At 38.1% G+C, this 17,611-nt stretch overlaps 1 protein-coding gene across 6 annotated transcripts in view; it reads left to right on the plus strand.

The window, feature by feature from the left end:
* Positions 1-17,611, plus strand: part of TOX3 (TOX high mobility group box family member 3) — a 105,381-nt gene that overhangs the window by 25,311 nt on the left and 62,459 nt on the right. The window lies entirely within an intron of this gene.

Here is a 17,611-nt window from a genome sequence, read left to right on the forward strand (position 1 = left end):
TAAGGACCCCATGATATTAAATGTGGTTCCTGTTTTTAAGGGGAGTGTTGCTGAAACTATAAGTGGTAGAACCTACCTTTCTTGAACTGACTTGGATATGAAGAAAAAGTAACTGTATGTTGGTGACTGTTCTAGAAAAGGAATTGAGCCAGCTACCATCACTCCTATTGCTCCTGTGCTCAGAGCTCTCCAGTGGTTCTGATTCGTTCACTGTAAGAGTCAGAGTCCACATGAAGGCTTGCACTGCCTTAACTTGGTGACCGCCATTATGTCCTTGACCATGACATTTCTAGGCATGGCTCACTCTGCTCCTGCCACAGATGGCCTCTTGGTTATCACTGGAAACTTTAGGCGCACTTCCCCACCTCAGGGCCTTCGGTTTACCTCCCTCTGCCCCAAACCTACTTCAGATACGTCCATGTCTTCCTTCTTCATCTTCTCAGGGTCTTCTGGGAAGCCTTGTATGACCTACCCTGTCTGAAATTGAATCTTCTTACTTCCCCACTGATGTTCTCCATACCTCTCCCCTGCTTCATTTTTCTCCAACTGTTTGATCTTAAAACCTACTCTGTATTTATTTTATTGATTGCCTGTCTCCCCCCATGTTGGACACAACGTTGTGAGGACAGAGGTCCTTGTTTCTTTTCTTCATTGCTTTGTCCCCGTTGCCCAGATCTGTACCTGCCATAGAGGAGACATTTAGCAAGTGTTTGCAGAATGCAAAAGATGAATGGAGAAAAGTGGTTTTTGAGGCAAAAGTGGGATTTGCAAGGGAACTGTTCCCCACGATAGTTGGAAGTGGGGACCAGAGTGGCAGGAGGGATACCTGGAATATAGATCTGGTAACCATAGCATGGATAGGGTGACTGCTATGTTCCAGGTTTCCTGGGACTCTCCCAGTTTTAGCATGAAAGTGCCATGTCCAGAAAGCACTTTTGGTCTTGGGCAGGCTGGGACAGTTGGTCACTATATGCACAGGGACTTATGGAAAATGTTAGAGTTTGCAGGAGGATAGGGCTCACAGCCCACTGGTCATGGACACCAGGAATCTTCCTGGCTGCACCTGACCTGCTTGTATATGGCTGGGGGCTGTGTTGAACAGGAGAATATCGACCCTTCTGAAGGCAGTGGTTGCAATTCTGGCCAACAGCAGCTCTGGGGAGTTGTAGGCTGGTGTTCTCTGAGCTCCTGATTTTTCAAGGGGAACAAGAAATTTTCATTCTGTGATAGTTTTTAATTTGTAAATGTTGGCAGCTAATCTGAAACTGTCTAAGGATTACATATGGCCTGTGGGCTGTCATTTGGCTACTTCTGCTGAAGTAGACCCAGACTTCAATTCATTAGGAGAGAGGGCCTGTGAATCTTAATTTCTAAGTGGTAAATGAAGAACATGGTGTTAACATGTATTGTTTGGAGAAAATAAATATCATTATTAGCTGTAGGTAAAGGTTTTGTGTAGCTTACATATTAATGTTAATATTTATGGAATATTTCCAGGATCTCTTCTGATCTCTACTGTACATGTATTAGTAAATTGAACCCTCAACAACTCTGAGGCAAGTTCTCTTATTATCCCATTTTACAGATGAAGAAATTGAGACTTAGCTAGATTAAATAACTCATTCACGGTCATAGGCTAAGAAGTTAAAGATCTGGGATTTAAACCCAACCTTTCCAGGACCTATGTTTCCTGCCACCTCTACCCCACCCCTCCTCCTCCTTGCTTCTCAAGTTTTAATGAGCATCAGAATAACCTGGGGGGCGCTGATAAAACTCCAGATCACTGGGTCTCACACTCAAAGGTTTTGATTCAGTTGGTCTGGGGTGGGGCCCAAGAATTTGCATTTCTAACAGGTTCCCAGGTGATGGGATGCTGTTGTACTGATCTCAGTTTGAGTACCACTGCTCTGAACCATCCTGAGGCCTCTAAGGGGACAAGAGATTATTGGAGAGAAGATAATGGTGTCCACCAGAGCTGTGCGCATGCAGTTGTCCTCAGCTGTCACACTCGCATCCTCTGGCGATTACAATGTCTTCTGCAGCAGGCCTAGACACAGGCAAAGCATATTTAACAGTCATCAGATGTGTTTTATGGGAAATGAAGCACTTCCTGGACCCTTGTGGTCTTAGATAGCTTCAGTTTCCTTTCCTGAATACTGGGGACCTGTTTCCAAACATCTGATGGAGAAGGTAGGGCTGGCCAGGGTCATGAGCAGACACAGGGATGCATTGGTCTAGGGCAGGAGGAAACTAGGCTGTGGTAAGCTTTTACCCTCAGTAGGGTGTGATTTGATGTTTAGCCACAAGGATGTGTCATCCTGCCATGTTGAGTTACGTAGGAAGTGTTTTCTTTCCATTTCCCTTCGAGTCTTTGTTATTACATCAACGAGAAAAATCTCAGTTTAGTGACAATATATGTCTTTAACACCTAACACTTGCTAATCTCTTTTTTAAAAGAGAGATTGAGAGAGGGAGAGAGAAGAAACAGAGAGAGGGATAAGGAAAGGAGAGAGCATGGCACTTAGTTACAGAACCCTTCTGTAGCTAGAAGTTTGCTTAGCTTATTTTACTTTTGTTGTACTGCTTTTGTTGATTATGCTCTATTTATGGCCAAGAATACAGCTCCCCCCACCCCCCACTTAGGATATCAAGTTTCTTTTTGTTAATAAAAAAACCCACAATTGTTTTTATTCAAATGGCTGTCTTAAAGAGAAATAAAGGTTCATGATACTTTATCCATGACTCCAAAATTCTAAAAGCTCTGAAAAACAAAGTATGTAAAAAAATAAGTTTATGGCAATATGTTTGCAGCAAAACCAGAGCTGAGCTCACGTGAGGCTGTCTTCGTTCTGTATTTATCCCCCTTTGTGTGATATTAAGACATTTTGCTGCAGAAATATTTGCGGGTTATGAGGTACTGCCTCAGTCCACTAGAGGTATTATATAAATGATGGAATATGCCCTGTATTACTTTTCTAAATCTTAAAAACTCTCAACTGTAAAACATATCCCAGACCTAAAGTTTTAAGGATAAAGAAGAATGTGGCAGTGCCTTTAAATGGCAAAATGCATAAAGGTATTACACAAATAATTAAAATTTGGCAGACACTGATCTAAGCTGAAGAGCTGTGATTTGAGGTGAATATATTAACATGAATGGAACAAACATGACATGTGATAGAGGTCTCAGCTTTTGCATGCTATAAACATTGCACATAAAAATTGGTAGTGGTTGCATCCCTATTTGTTCTGTCTTCTTCATAAGATAAGGTGCTAGTCCTGCTGCTAAACTGATCTTAAAATAAAAGCTTTCCAGGGGAATTATAGTATGAAAAAATTATACCACGTTCTTTGGAAAACTGAAGACATCCAACCAAGAGCCAGTTTTTAAATAGATTTAGAGGTACAATCTCAAGATTCTTTTTAATTTGCTGATTACTCTAATGGATTTATTTTTTATATTTGGATTTTATACACCAGTACTTCATACATTTGGGTTTATCTGACACGTGATACCTGCATCCATATTTCAGTTTCCATTGGCCATTGACCATTGTATTTGTAGGTCATTTTATTGAGTAAGAAATACTGTTGGGTGTTTAAGCGTGTCTTCTCACCAGAGAAGAAAAATGGCTGATTGCCCAGCCATCTCTTCCTGCCTGCACTTGGTCATCCAGAATTCACTTCTTTTACCCAACCCAGGCCAGCAGAAGGACAAAAGAGGCAGAAGTGGTAGAGAAGAAAGACACAGATGCTCACAGAAGATATAGGGAAGGGGTGATTGCCTAGCTCAGGGAGCAGAGCATGTTGACATGAGGCTTGGTTACCTGATAACCACCTATCTGATAGTTAAGACCTGATCTTCTGGTAAGGTTGACTAATGGATCTTGGTGGGCCAAGTGGCAGTGTGTTTTATCAGTTTGTGTGATGAATGAACTAGCCCTTACATTTCTAGTCTAAAGAAGATGAAAGTGATCGGGAGTAACAAGGTATAAATTTCAATATAACATGAGGGAGCTCATGTCAACTTCACGGGCTTTAAACCGTTTGGAGCCTCCAAAATATTTGTAGATAACTCAAGACAGCTTAGCCCATCCATCTGCCATGGAAGGTCATTCAGTGCTAGAAGAGGTTGGTTTTACATGCCTTGAGTGATACTGTTTCCCTTTGATCTTGTGATAGTTGTTCTCACTGTGAGGAAGGATTTCCTGATAACTGACATTTTGCCCCTCTGTACCTTCTTCTCATTCCTAAATCCAGGCTCACCAGTCATTGTCCTTTGTGTTTACACTCAAGTGTAAATTATGGTAGACAAAAATGGAAATGATTAACTCAACCACGGAATATTAATGATCATTGAAATAGGATTCAAATCAGAAACATCCCACCATGGAAGAGGATGTTTGGAGAAGCGATTATTCATCATGCTTGAAATCTGTGAGAAATATATCAAATAAAGTAGTTGTTCTTTTAATTTATATTATTCAGGTGAACCTTAAGCATTCTAAATTACTATAAGATACTCTTCATCTCTGTGCCATATAGCATTGCTACCATTGCATTTTATTAGAGTAAATGTAGATATTTAAGAAATATGTTGCTGACAATTCTTGTAAATATTAGAATTCTGTGTGGGAATATTGATATTAAAGCTGTATTAGGACTGATACCATTAGCAGCAATATAGAGAAGATGTTTTATTAAATACTAATTTCATATGTTATTTAACAAGTAGCCGGCTTTGAACACATTAATCTCTCTTTTTAATTCAAGGTTGATGGTCTGGGTCTTACATATTGTATCCCTGAATAGGCCATTCAATAACTATGCAAAATATCTATTTCTCCCATGGGTATTTGTGCTTTGATATATTCTGATCCTTATTAAATTTAAACAGGATCAAATTTATACAGCTCTGGCAGAGATTTATTAAAATACACTGAATGGACAGCTTGTGGGAGTGCAGTGTACTGTAATAACATATGCCTTTTACCAGAGAATAGTAATTATTGAGAATCAAATAAATCTGTAGGAGGTTAAGTATATATGGAAAAGATATCAATTGCAGATCTTCAAAACTAGCCTGAAATATTATTTGAAGATGTGTTACTGTGCAAAATAACGACCCTCATCCCTTCAGACTCTAAATATTTAGCAATATTTGAAATGCAGGTTTTTAGGGCTATTGTAAATTCCAAAAGCAGGGTGGGGGATGGGGGTGGGGATTCAGAATTATCAGGGGTTACATGTGTTTAGCATATTCCATCTGTAGAGGCACCTGCATTTTACTTCACCCTACTTTTTATTAAATAAAATTGAAAGCACATGTATTATACCGTTTGTAAAAAAAAAAAAGCCACGTATTTTTTGGAAGCTGAAATGTGTGTCTCCTTTGCTTGGGGGTTTGAGAGAGATTGCAGATGAACTAAATACAAATGTTTTCATACTTCCAGTAGTTTATATCTTTTAAGTATAATGATAATGGTCTGTGACTTTTGTGTTTCCCTACATACTTCCAAACTGGCCTTGACATGTTCACTCTGACCAAAAAGACCATGGCATTCCCAGTGTATTAGTTTGCATGGTATAATGGTACTGCAGAGGACAGTTAGGTTTTTAAAGACTGAGCCTCTCTGTTCTTGCAGCGCTCCCTTGGCTCTAATATTTTATCCTTCATCAATTATTTAATTATGTTACATTAGCCATTATTCGTGCTTTTCTCTTCTCTCTATTTATAGATACTCTTGGGGCCTGGCCCAAGGCACCCCTGAGGAGAAGGGAGCTATCAGTATGGCAAGAGGAGGTTTTGCCATAACAAACCTGGCTGACCACTAGATCTTTTTCTTTCCAATATTTGAATTTCTTTCTCTGCCTGATTCTTACTGGTGTAGAGTTAGAGGCCTAGATGGAGGTGAGCCACTCTTCTTTCCTGATTAAAATAATTCTGAGCATCAAGTGAGGCTAGACCGAAGTGTCTGGCAATGAGGGAAACCTTTCATGGGTGGGTATCTAGAGGAAGTGAGTCGAGATGCTTCCAGAAGTTCTCCTAATTCTACCCCACACGACACTGAGTAGAATTAAGGGATAGTTAGGGCAGGGGCTGGGAAATCTGTTTTCTGCTCTGTATAGTGGTATCTAGCTTAATTTCTGTACTTCTTATTCCTTAATGTGTAGTGTGTGTACGGTTGTCTAGGAGAACACCATTTACCTTATGCATGTTTTGTGATGTTCAAGATAGGTGCTCCATAGAAATTATTCTTAGGAGTCCTGGTACATCAGGGTTTGGATTTTTTTTTTTTTTTGCAGGGGAAGAGGATTCAGATTTATTGAGGTATAATTTATGTAACATTTGCCAATTATAAGTGTGTAGTTTGACAAGTTTTGATAAATATGATAGTTGTGAACAACCACCACTGTGATGATTGAACATTTCTATTATCTCAAAGTTTCCTTGTGCCCCTTTGTACAACCTTCCCCTAAGCACTCATATGCTCTGTTGCTATAGTGGTTATGATATACATTTATATTTAAGGCAACTAATTTAGGCCAATAACTATGTAAATGTTTAAATATATCCATATTTGTAAAACTTCTATGGATAAGCATGTGTTCTATTTCTTCAGTCTCTTGCTACTTTTGGTAATGTTGAGTCATTATCAGAAAAAAGGAACGGAGGCAGCCTGGGTGGCTCAGCGCTTTAGTGCCGCCTTCAGCCCAGGACGTGATCCTGGAGACCCAGGATTGAGTCCCACGTTGGGCTCCCTGCGTGGAGCCTGCTTCTCCTTCTGCCTGTCTCTCTGCTTCTCTCTCTCTCTCTGTCTCTCATGAATAAATAAATAAAATCTTTACAAAAAAAGGAAAAGGAACATCAGAAATTTTAGTGAAGAGTTTCTATCAATTATAGCAAAAAAGCTTTTTAAATACCTTAAATTATTTGTTTCTTAAAAATTATAATTGTCTCTGTTACCAACCTTTCCATTTCATTGTTGCTGATCAATGAGATAGATTCTTTTTTTAAAGTAGGTTCCATGCCCAGCGTGGAGCCCACTGTGGGGCTTGAACTCATGACCTTGAGATCAAGACCTGAGCTGAGATCAAGATTCGGATGCTTAACTGACTGAGCCACCCAGGCACCCTTGAGATAGATTTTTCTAAAAGTATATAGGTGATGCATCCAGGTCCTTTTCTCTTATAATTATGAATTTTCATTTATACATTTACATTTATACTGGGAAAATATTGTAATTTTTCTTTTATAGTGTGTTGTACAGGGCTATATAGATCTAGTTCCTGAAATTTGAAAACTAATTTAAAATATTAAATGAGATGATTTTGTAATCTAAATGTATTAATGTTAATCTTTGTTTGGCTGATTTTCTTAACTGTTACAACCATGACCATGTTACATATCTATGTGAAATTTGAAAGTCAGTTTGCATTTGAGATCATTTGTAACACCAAGAGTTTGGACTAGGTGAGCTTAAATGCCCTTCACTTCTGAAATATATAATTATTGGAGGGTCCCCCCCGCCCCCCGCCAAATATATGTGTATGCATTACATTTGTGTGTGTGTATGTGTGTGTGTGTGAGTGTATAGAGATGTGTCTATACTGATCCTCCCCCCATGTGAATAATAAATGAAAAAGAAAAAAGAAAAACCCAAAGTATTGTGCTGTTGGTATTTTAGCATTATTAGTTCAGAAGATTGGTTATAAAAATAATTTAAATAATTTAAAAACATTCTAGATGTCGATTGTGTTGATGAGAAAGTGAAGAAAATGGAAAAGCTAATAGAGTTTTTTTTTTATAGTTATCCTTAATACCAAGGAAAAGGAAATTACAAGAGCAAAAAAAAAAAAAGCTTCAGCCGGTCTTCTGTTTTACCTCCTTCAAATTGAGAGTAACATGATCACTAGCTTCATGAATGCCAAGCTCTTAAATTCTTTGCAGTAACAAGGGCATGTTTTACTGTTGTCAGAACTTTTGTTTGCACCTGGTGTTACACTTGATCACTGAATAATTGAGTGATAATGACTGTTATTTTTAAACTAAAGCATAACATCAGGGGAGGATGAGAAACACATAACGCCCAACTTCCCAAAGAGAGTAGGGAAAATATTTATAAGTGGAGCATGATAGAACCATTGAGAGTATAGGCAGCCAGCAATGCAAATTCAGAACACAAAGCAGGGAATGATTTGCTCTGCAGCTCAAAAAATCAGACTCATTTCTTTATTCCATAAATATGAAAATTCTGACAAAGAAAAACTCATAGAAACAGGACACCAGTGAACAGGGAATTAGAAAACTCCTATTGAACCAAACACAACTATTCAGGACCAAGGACAGGGACGCGGGCATGCCTCTCCCCACTTAAAAAAATTTTTTTTAATAAACTCTACATATCTATACTTTTAAGTTATCCATTAGCTTCATTTATTTATCCAGCCACACCTAGTTAGTATCTACTGTGTGACAAAAAAAGATCAAAACTCTGCTCTCATGGAACTGTTTTCTCTTGTGTCCCTTTATAAAGTTGGTTCCTTTCTATGTAGTTATGTGCTCTTTTTCTTCCTCTGGGTCTTAGCTCTTTCAAGATAATTCCTTTCTCCCAAATAAATACCCGCTCTTAGATTCTCAGCCTACTTGTCTTCTTCTAGTATACCCATCCTCTCTCATAGGCTTCTGGAGTCTTCTATATCCAGCTCTATTGAGCTTGCTAGAACTTTCCTCATCTCATTTTTACAACTCTACTGTCAAAACAGTAACTATTTCCCCTTTTGTAAAATGCCTGTTCCAAAGTTGAATAAAGTGTGCTATGAGTAGTTTAGGGATTAAGTATCAGGATCTTACAGAAGACTGGTCATATGGAGTTAAATTAGGAAGCACTGGTTCTTGATTTATGGCTGCAATGACACCCAGAAATGCAAAAGGAAGATGTAAAGTGTTTAATAAAAAAGATATTTATTTAGGTCACACTCATTTGGAATTTATTAAATTTGTGTACCAGAGAGGCAATCTGATATAGTGGGAAAACACCTAAATTTGGAGCCTAAAAACCTTCTGTTTGACTCCCACAGTTGCCATTAATTGGCTTTGTGCCTTTGTTGACATTACTTAATATCTCTGAATCATGATTTTTTTTTCTTTAGAAATAAAGAGATTGCAATACCCATCTCCGTTGCATTGGGAGATTTAATGTATGTAACACATCGAGAAAAATAGATGTAACTTCCCTGTCCTTCTTCTAAGTAGTTTTAATGAACCAAATAACTTATTTTCAAAATTCTATATTTTAGACTTTTTTTTAAGATTTTATTTATTTTTTTTAATTAATTTATTTATTTATGATAGTCACAGAGAGAGAGAGAGAGAGAGAGAGAGAGAGAGAGAGAGAGGCAGAGACATAGGCAGAGGAGAAGCAGGCTCCATGCACTGGGAGCCCGATGTGGGATTCGATCCCGGGTCTCCAGGATTGCGCCCTGGGCCAAAGGCAGGCGCCAAACCACTGCGCCACCCAGGGATCCCAAGATTTTATTTATTTATTCATGAGAGACACACAGAGAGAGGCAGAGGGAGAAGCAGGCTCCCTGTGGGAAGCCTGATGTTGGACCCGGTCCTGGGACTCTGGGATCATGCCCTGGGCCGAAGGCAGACACTCAACCACTGAGCCATCCAGGCGTCCCTAGACTTTTTCAATTGACCTTTCCATTGCGGTTCTAGATCACTCTACTTTTACTAAGTAGAGTTAGCTTTAGAGCTAGAGTAGAAGCAATACTGAAAAAAACATGTTGCTTTTATTTTGGAAAGGAAATAACATTTACTGAACTATTATAGGATCCGAGGTACTCTGCTAGTAGCTTTGTGTTTTTTATCCTATTTTAACTACAGGAGAAATAGTTTTCAGTGTATTTTCAATTTCTGTCTCATCTAAGCTTCTGTGGTTTTCAGTCATGCCTTTATTCTTACAACAGCTCCAGTTTATGTGAATGTTTGGGAAGTATGGGCCTGGTCCTAGATACTTCTTTACATTGAGTATGAAAGAAGAGATGGTTATTTATCATCCTTGGAGCAAATATCCCAAAAATCTCCCACTATCATAATATAGATTGTTTCTAGGACACAGGTTACATTGTGTATCTGATTGCTTGGAAGGTTACTGGTAGTAATGGCTCTCAGTGGGCATGAGTGAAAATGGAAAACCCGTTGCCTTTTCTACAGTATACAACTTCCTTAGCAGTGTTTGTTGGGTAGGGCTGTGATCTGTTCAGCATTTTGTATTGGTGTTTTTAAAACTCCTAAAAGAATCCATTGCTGTCTATTTGCATTCTAGCCATTCTACCTTTTGAAGGTAAGAATGCTATTGTACACTGCTGTTGTGCACAATGTGAGATTGTGTACCCGACATGATGTTTGGAACTGCAGAAAGAAAATTGATCAACTTTTGGATGTTAAGAGTGATATTTATTCTTTTTGCTTACCTTGCTTACATTATGTTCTTTAGTTCTTTCCTTCCCGTCCAAGCTCAAGTAATAATACTCCCTGGCATTCAACTTTGCTGAAGCCATTTTAGTGTGCTTGCTTGCTTGCTTGCTTTTTTTCTTCTTTATTCACCTCCCTCCCCTCCCCTCCCCTCCCCTCTTCTCTTCTCCTTTTCTTTTCTCTTCCCCCTCCCCTCTTCTCCCATCTCTTCCCCTCCTCTTGCCTCCATTCCTTTCCCCTCTCCTCTTCCCTCGGGTCCCCTCCCTCCTTTCTTTTCCCTTCTCTCTCTCCTTCCTCTTTCCCTCCTTTTTCCTCCCCCCCCCCCCCCCCTTAGGCACATTCATTCTTAACTCTGGGCTTTCCTACTCTTTCTTCTGCTAGTCATTCTGTCCCCAATTCTTGGTTAAGGCTGTCTCCTCATTGTATGTGTCTCAGTTCACAGTGTCACCTCCTCCAAGGAGTTTTTCCTGTTTCCCTTTTAAAAGTAGCCTTCTACTAAGTCATTTTAAGTAACACAATCTTGTATTTTCTTTATCTGCGGTTCTTATTGATTTGTCCTCTATCTTTGCCTTTCCCCATATGTCAGGCTCCGGGACTTTGTTCTCTTTTGTTGCTAGCTACATCTTAAGCACATAGAAGAGCACCTGGCATCTGTTGTATAAATGGGCATATTGAGCGGTAACTATGCTCTGGGTAAATAACAGAACAGAGGCTCATGTTGGCTGGAATATCCCCAGAGTAAAGCTCTGGGTTATAGAGCGTTTGGGGTTGGAATCACTTTGAGGAGGTTGATCGCAGTCAGCTTTGTAGTTTTTCCTTCCAGAACTTTCCTGGCACTTTAGCAACCATTCCTGGGGCAAATTTTTATTCCTTTGATTCAGTCAAAAGAAAATCAACTGGAACTAATATTTGTCTTTTCCAGAATGAGTTCTGATTTCTAAACTATGGTAATAAAAAATGACTTACTCTTTTCATAGTCAAACTATCTTAATGATGAACCAACAAATGCAATCAAACAAATCCAAGGCACAGGGATTGTCAGTTTCAATGCATTATTGCACATTTGATCGTCTCATTTTCTCTGAGGGGGAGGAATGGCAGGTGTTAAGGTTTTTTTAAGTAGGGAAATAGGCAACATGGTGTTTGAACCTGGGATTCTCGGATTCCAGATTTGGATCTCCACTGTGTTCTGCTGCCTCCCTCAGGAGTTCTGTATTTCTCCAGGTAGGCAGTAGCTCTCTTGCTGGCTTTTAAATATTCTTTGAAATTATAAAGTCAAGTGGGATTTTATACTGAAGACTTCTTTTTGAAGGGTGCTAAATTTTTTAGTCACGAGAAGATAGACTTAGAGGTCTCAAACTTTTTGACTCTTTTAAGATAATTCTTCCAACAGTTGCTGGAAACCTTCCTGTTTTCTCAGAGTATATTTTACTTTTCTGGAACTATTTGGATTACTCGGAGTTCCTGATTCATTCTTTCATACATACAACCTAGTGAAAAATGCAGATCTGTACTTAATTAGAAGGCAAATGCTTAATAGGAAAAAGAGAACACCCCAATCTGAGTATTTCACCACCAATTAAAATTTATTTTAAAATATCTTCTCGGGATCCCTGGGTGGCGCAGCGGTTTAGCGCCTGCCTTTGGCCCAGGGCGCGATCCTAGAGACCCGGGATCGAATCCCACGTCAGGCTCCTGGTGCATGGAGCCTGCTTCTCCCTCTGCCTGTGTCTCTGCCTCTCTCTCTCTCTCTGTGTGACTATCATAAATAAATAAAAATAAAAAAAATAAAAATAAAATATCTTCTCACACTCACTTTGCTTTTGTATTGCAAATAACCTTTTTTGGTGTACTTTACATTAACTTTTTTATTTTAGCATCCTGAACTCAGAGCTTTTTATAAGATGCACTAGTTCTGGTTAATTATACTCCATACTCTCATGTTCACTCTCAGAGGGCCATAGCGTTGACATCTGGGTCTTCCTCTGTGGCCCTGTCACCATCACCCCTGGACACTCCTAAAAGTATTTTTGTTTTCTGAGAACCACAAGAAGTACCAGTCAATCTTGATTTTCTCCTATTCAAACACTTGGAATTCACTATTTTCCAAGGAGCTCTGATTATTTTAGTGGAGAATAGTATTAAGAGTCTAAAGTTTGGCTACCGTTCCATGTAAATACTCTGGAAGGGAGAAACTCCATTAGGTCATTTTAAGGAGAAAGCTAAAGAGAGAATTTTTTGTTAAGGCCATGAGTTCAAATAGCTATTTTCAATTGAAACCCAGTTTTATTAAATCCAGTTTTATTTTGTTCCAATATAAATTTTTAGATGTATTTCTATTCAACATACCTACTCTAGATCTTTCAAGCCTTCATGCTAAGTATGAACTTTTTGTTCTTTCTCTACTTGAATCTTTATGTCTCGTGCATCACTTTACTGACACAGATATTTTGAGATTATCTAAGCTTGTCATTAGAGAAAGGGGAACTATAAGTAAAGAAGACCTTGCATTTTATCTTGTAAGCGGCATCATTTTTTTTATCAAGGCTTGTATCTTTGTTCTTTCTTTCTTTCTTTCTTTCTTTTTTTTTTTTTGTTCTTTCTTTTGAAATGCAACATGTATTTTTTGAAGCAGGAGGAGAGGAGGTGGGTTTCTAGGGATTGGAGGAATATAGCTGATTTTGTACTTAGAAGCTCTTTCCTCCCCATTACAGATCCAAATATCTCTGGTTTCTGGGAGGTGGGATTGGAGACTCCTTTTAGATTTGTAGATTTATCTCACAAATATTATGACTCACCATTATATCCTGAGCTTGAGAACCACAACTATGGATGTCAGACTTTGGATTTGCCAATTCACATTCGGAGGTTAATTATATTAGTAGAACTGCTACTATCAACCATTGTGTTCAATATATAATAAAATAGTATAATAAAAATCTGTTCAACCAGTACCTAGCAGTTACTGTGTTTCGATGTATTTAAGCATTGTGTGTGTTTGTGTGTACATAGATATACACATATACACATACGCAGTAGGCCACATTGCATCATCTGGAGGAATTGTGAGTGGGTGCGTGTGATTGGCAAGTGTGAAATTGAATTTAATATGAGATTCTCTGTCTTAGGTAAAATATTTGAAAGAACATTGATAGCAAAAAGCTGCCTAGCTCTGGAAAAATGGCTTATGTGTTTTGGGAGCAAGAGATCGAATGTTAGAATTTCATTTAAATGGCAAAACACTTCGAGGACTAACTGAAGAATTTGGCTTTAGTGGGAAAACTTTAATTTGCCTATAACATGAGGTACAAGTTATTAATTGCACCAAAGATAACACACTAATTAAAAGGTTCATGTATAGTTGTCAGAGGTTAACAGTGCACACTGTCAGACTTGGAATAGAAACTAATTATATTATGTTCTCTAAACGGAGTATTTTTACCCACTAATATAAGATACCTTATTATAGTACTGTTTTTTTCTTAGCTTGGAAAGAAATCTTTTAGATGTTCTTTGTAATAAAACTGCAATGATAAGCATTCAAACCAATGATGAGCTATATAAATAGCTTCGCTTGCAACATTAGCTTCAAGCATAGTTATAGAGATAATTCCAAGTAAACATTTATTCATACTTGTAGCTTAGAAGAAAAATACACAAAGTGGAACTTTCCTTTGGCTGTCCTGGGTTGCAGGAATGTCACAGCAACCAGGACTCTTGGCAATATACTTCTGCTTCTTTTTGAATTACTTTATTAATAACTGTCATCTTTTGATTATTCATATGTCAGATATTTGGGCTTATTCATTCTAGTATTGCATCTTAAGCCTCTTAATTGTTGTCTATGTAACATATACACGTATATAAAACTATATACGTGGATTAAAATGATGAAATATATTTTATATATGAGTATGATTAACGAGAACATTTAAAGAATAATAATAAAATGATCGCCTAGTTACTCAACACCCGACTTAATTGAACGTTATCACTGGTTTTGAAGCTCCCTGCAGGGTTCTTTCCAGTTAAAATTCCCTCCATCCCCAGCTCCAGAGGTAGTCATCCTCCTGAATTTATTATTTCCTTGTTTTTCTTTATGGTTTTGCCATACGTTTAGTTATTCCCCAACTATATATTGTTCAGTTTTATATACTTCTCATCTCTGTAGCAGTCGGATTATGCTGTACATTTTCTTCTGTGACTTGCTATTTTCCCCCTCAATGTTGTTTTTGTGATACTCCTCTCAGGAGATGCATATGGCTGTACATCTTTTGTTTTCACTGCTCTGTAGTATTCCATTGTACGAATACACCACCTCTGTCAGTGGACATTTGATGTGTTCTGAACATCCTGCAATTAGGAACAGTATCCCTACAAACATCTGAGTGTCTGTGCCCCAGAGCAACATGCAAGAGTTCCCTTCATCTGTTTACCAACTTAGGTTTTTGGGTAGGATAAGGCGCTTGACTAGGTCATGGTGAACTGTTGTCCAGAGTGGTTATGCTAATTTATACTCCTACCCAGAATGTATCTGTGCTGGACATCTTGACAAAATCAGTCTCCATAATAATGTCTCCTGATATTCATTGGCTTGCCTAATTGTTTAGTGAAATCAAAGGAAACTTCTTACAGAATGGAAACTTGGAGGAGTTCTGCTTTGAATGGCATATTTCTTTGCTTACCTTGCTTTGTCAAAAGCACTCAATATTTTTGATCAAATATTAAACATGCTCTGTAATTAACCTGAAACTTACAATGTTGTTGTAGGTATGCAAACTCCATAGCTTGGTTGGGATGTAGCTGAGTTATCTGATTTACTTTCACTGTTTCCTGGGCTTTCTTCTGCTACCCAACATGATCAGAAGTCATTATTTTTGAATAATATAATCCAGATACCAAAAAGAGGGGAAAAAGATATCAGCCTTCGTAAAATGTAATTAAGATCAAGGATAAACTGTGAAAAATCTGGTGTATTTCATTTCTTAGCATATGACTTCTGGACTTGAGTACCAGTTCTGGACTAACTGATCTCCTGGGTTATCTGTGGCATTCCTTTGCTCCATTAACAGGTACATATAGAGTATATGTCATTTTCCTTAAAAACAGTCTTGGACAGAATATTTTCCTATTTCTTTCCTTGTTTGTGGCCTCTTTTGCTTACTGGAATATGTGCAAACAGTTCAGCCTAAGTGTTGAAATGAAGATGTCAATGACTTCTGAAAGATTCACCGTCCTAAACTTTATCACAGAAGCACACCGGATGGCAAAGAAGGTAGAGAACTCCTATTCTTCAAAGTCACGTAGCTTCAATAACTCTTTGGAGTTCCTTGTTTTATTTTTCTAATGCAGATTTTATATTCTTTTATATAGCATCTCCATGTTTGCTATAATATCTAAGTCACAATTCCCTTTCTCTCCCCATTCTTTGAATAAAATTGATAGATAATCAATCACATGCAGTAAGTTTCCCCCAGTTTCCCCCAGATAGGGAAACTATCACCTTCACTCTGTAACTTGGAAAATGTCTTACATGTATCTCAGGTATCTGTGTGCCCTAGTGATGGGGTGCCACACACCACAGATTTTAATAATAAATACAGGCTCTATGAGTCTCATCATCTTGAGGGTCAATGACCACTTTTTGGGAGCTGTGAACACAGTAGAATTCACACCTCTGTGAATAGCTTCCAGCTACTTACAGTCTCCATGATAACCTCCTTTGAGAATTTGACACAAACAATACTACATTCTAAATGGTAGCACTTCTTAGATGAAGTAGGTTTAGAAGGACATTCTAAGGAAAGGCAGAGTTTAAGGAGGAGAGTGTTAAGATGGGATTTAGTCATGTTTTTTAATCTTCGCAATGATTGTAAATAGTTTCTCATCATTGGAGGCCTCTCCAGCCCTGTTCTCTTACCCCAATAATAGTCTTTTTTCCTGTATCTTGTCTGTACCCTCTAACCGATCCTTAATTACTTAATGCACCTGACCAATATACTTATGGTAATGAGTATCTTATAGTTGGGGGCTGGCCCCATGAGCCTGTAGTTATACTATAACACTGTCCAGAAACCCTCCTTCTTCAAAAGAAGGGCTATGAATTCACAACTTCTATTGTATTCAGCAGATACTTTATAAAGCCTCTAATTTGTCTACAATCCCATTTGATATATTACTTGATGGGTTAGGTTGAGATGAAGGCAGTCGTGACTTTGTGTTCTATCCTCTTTCTTCACCTTAGACTTGGCTTCCACCAGTTGGGAAAAACGTACCTCTTTATCTGCTCTGTGTGTTTTTGTTTTTTGGTAGCTGGACCTTAGGGTGCATGGGTATTAGAGCTTGAGCATTTTGTGTGTTTCAGGCATATGGCTAGTAAGACCTGAAACCAAGAAGTACTTTTTAATGCATTGTTTTTAGCATGAGAAGTTTTAATTACACTGCACCCAAAATTCTTGGATGTAAATAAAATAGCCAAAGAATTTAATGCTGAGACCCTTCTCCTACAGTGATTGTAATTTTGACTAGAAGTGTCAATTCAGGGCTAAGTTAATAAAATTTATCACTGAGATTTCAAATAGGCTTAGATAAAAATTGAGACCTTCCTAGAGATTCTAAATTCTTATTGTGATATAAATTTATTAGCTCGTTGAATGTGATTTTGACTGTTTTGCATTCTCTAGAAGGAACTTGGGGCTTATCCATGAGGCCATTCTCTGGACGCCAAAGCAGTTAGTGATTTTTGTGACAAAATCCAGTCATCAGCTTCATGAAAACCCAATCTAGTTATATTGTCTAGCATAATCTGTAATTATTCCCATGCTTCCAAATTATCAATCAATTTGTTTAATGCTTAGTTTGGAGACCCTGGCACTCAGAATTTATTATAGCTAAAGAAACAAGCAAATAAGTAATCCCTCTGAAGCAATAGATTAGCCAGATGATTATTATTTGAACAAGAGATTAATAAAATCAAAACTATTGGTGGCATAAATTAGTCATCATATCTTAACCATATCAATGACTAAAATGACAGTAGTGATGAAATGGTAAGGTTCAGAGATTCCTAGCTAGGCCTTTTCTTTCTGATCTATTGTCTTCCTTACCTGATCTTTACTATCCTGCTTT

This window comes from Vulpes vulpes, chromosome 2, assembly GCF_048418805.1.
Source record: "Vulpes vulpes isolate BD-2025 chromosome 2, VulVul3, whole genome shotgun sequence".
Taxonomy (NCBI): domain Eukaryota; kingdom Metazoa; phylum Chordata; class Mammalia; order Carnivora; family Canidae; genus Vulpes; species Vulpes vulpes.